At 62.0% G+C, this 2,500-nt stretch overlaps 1 pseudogene; it reads right to left on the bottom strand.

Annotated features, from left to right (window-relative positions):
* LOC126443104 (large subunit ribosomal RNA) overlaps positions 1-2,500 on the bottom strand; it is a 7,761-nt pseudogene that overhangs the window by 3,930 nt on the left and 1,331 nt on the right.

Here is a 2,500-nt window from a genome sequence, read left to right as displayed (position 1 = left end):
CGCGCACGCAACGCGCACGCGACCTGCGGAAGGCGTCCTGTGTCCGCGCGTATTCCCAGCGGCGCCGCTTGCGCTTCTGCAGCGGCGGGGCGGCAGGCGGCCGCTTGGATGGTTGGCGCGGCAGCTGTGTCCTGGTGATCGACCTCTCCCCCCTGGACCCGACCGACGCAAGGGCATCCGGGAGCATGCCCAGGATGACATCGGGCGGCGTGCCCCGCCCCAGACCAATGACTCGATCCAGGGCAGAGAAACGCTGGGCGGAAGCAGGTAGCCCCGCCAGATGCTCCCAGATGGCGGCGTCAGTCGGCCCCTCCGGCGGCGGCCCGGTGGTGTCGGCCGCGAAGTCCTCGGCTGCGTCGACGGGCGGCGCAGCGGCCTCGCCCGCGTCAGGCAGCGAGCTCGCTGCTCCACGGCGGGACGCCGGCTCTTCACCCCGACCGATCTCAAGTGCCTCCATGAATTGGCGGACAAGCTGCTTGTGGGCAGCTTGCCGCCGTCGGCACTTGATTGCCTCAAGCGTTCGGTCGGGGAACATCCTGGTAAGTTCTTGATTTACAAAGAAGAACCGGGCGTCCCTCTCCAGGAACAGTTCGGCCTCTGCCTTGGCGAGCGACAGGACTTCTTCCTCCGTCCACCTCGCGCGATGCCTCTCCGTCACGATCTCAGCGTTGGCGGCCGCTGGGTGTTGGCGGCGGCGATGGACCCCGAGACCGTTCTTCGTGGTAAAAGTGCGGTGGCACTCACTGCAAGCAAAGGGAGCTACACAAACTATCGCATTTTCGTTACGGCCGGTTGGCCGGATAGGTGCTGGGGTAGCTGGGGTGGCACCTTCAGCGGAAGGGCCACCATCTCTTGTTTCTTGTCGGCTGCCCCCAACTATAAAGGGATAATGCGAGGGGGGGCTGGTAACCCCCCCAAGCCCCTGGTGCGGTCTTCCACTCTGCAAAAATCAGCGAGTCATAGTTACTCCCGCCGTTTACCCGCGCTTGCTTGAATTTCTTCACGTTGACATTCAGAGCACTGGGCAGAAATCACATTGCGTCAACACCCGCTAGGGCCATCGCAATGCTTTGTTTTAATTAGACAGTCGGATTCCCCCAGTCCGTGCCAGTTCTGAGTTGATCGTTGAATGGCGGCCGAAGAGAATCCGCGCACCCGCGCGCCCCCGGAGGAGCACGCTAAGGCGGACGCGGCCTCGCAGCAAGGAAGATCCGTGGGAGGCCAAGGCACGGGACCGAGCTCGGATCCTGCACGCAGGTTGAAGCACCGGGGCGCGAACGCCGCGCAGGCGCGCGCATCCTGCACCGCCGGCCAGCACGAGGCCAACCGACGGCGAGAGCAGACCACGCCCGCGCTAAACGCCCGCACTTACCGGCACCCCTACGGCACTCACCTCGCCCAGGCCCGGCACGTTAGCGCTGACCCACTTCCCGACCAAGCCCGACACGCCCCGATCCTCAGAGCCAATCCTTATCCCGAAGTTACGGATCCAATTTGCCGACTTCCCTTACCTACATTATTCTATCGACTAGAGGCTCTTCACCTTGGAGACCTGCTGCGGATATGGGTACGAACCGGCGCGACACCTCCACGTGGCCCTCTCCCGGATTTTCAAGGTCCGAGGGGAAGATCGGGACACCGCCGCAACTGCGGTGCTCTTCGCGTTCCAAACCCTATCTCCCTGCTAGAGGATTCCAGGGAACTCGAACGCTCATGCAGAAAAGAAAACTCTTCCCCGATCTCCCGACGGCGTCTCCGGGTCCTTTTGGGTTACCCCGACGAGCATCTCTAAAAGAGGGGCCCGACTTGTATCGGTTCCGCTGCCGGGTTCCGGAATAGGAACCGGATTCCCTTTCGCCCAACGGGGGCCAGCACAAAGTGCATCATGCTATGACGGCCCCCATCAACATCGGATTTCTCCTAGGGCTTAGGATCGACTGACTCGTGTGCAACGGCTGTTCACACGAAACCCTTCTCCGCGTCAGCCCTCCAGGGCCTCGCTGGAGTATTTGCTACTACCACCAAGATCTGCACCGACGGCGGCTCCAGGCAGGCTCACGCCCAGACCCTTCTGCGCCCACCGCCGCGACCCTCCTACTCGTCAGGGCTTCGCGGCCGGCCGCAAGGACCGGCCATGACTGCCAGACTGACGGCCGAGTATAGGCACGACGCTTCAGCGCCATCCATTTTCAGGGCTAGTTGCTTCGGCAGGTGAGTTGTTACACACTCCTTAGCGGATTCCGACTTCCATGGCCACCGTCCTGCTGTCTTAAGCAACCAACGCCTTTCATGGTTTCCCATGAGCGTCGATTCGGGCGCCTTAACTCGGCGTTTGGTTCATCCCACAGCGCCAGTTCTGCTTACCAAAAGTGGCCCACTTGGCACTCCGATCCGAGTCGTTTGCTCGCGGCTTCAGCATATCAAGCAAGCCGGAGATCTCACCCATTTAAAGTTTGAGAATAGGTTGAGGTCGTTTCGGCCCCAAGGCCTCTAATCATTC

Source organism: Schistocerca serialis, unplaced genomic scaffold, assembly GCF_023864345.2.
Source record: "Schistocerca serialis cubense isolate TAMUIC-IGC-003099 unplaced genomic scaffold, iqSchSeri2.2 HiC_scaffold_1424, whole genome shotgun sequence".
In the NCBI taxonomy this organism is placed as follows: domain Eukaryota; kingdom Metazoa; phylum Arthropoda; class Insecta; order Orthoptera; family Acrididae; genus Schistocerca; species Schistocerca serialis.
The sequence above is the reverse complement of the archived record's forward strand: the minus strand, read 5'-3'. Positions and strand labels throughout refer to the sequence as shown.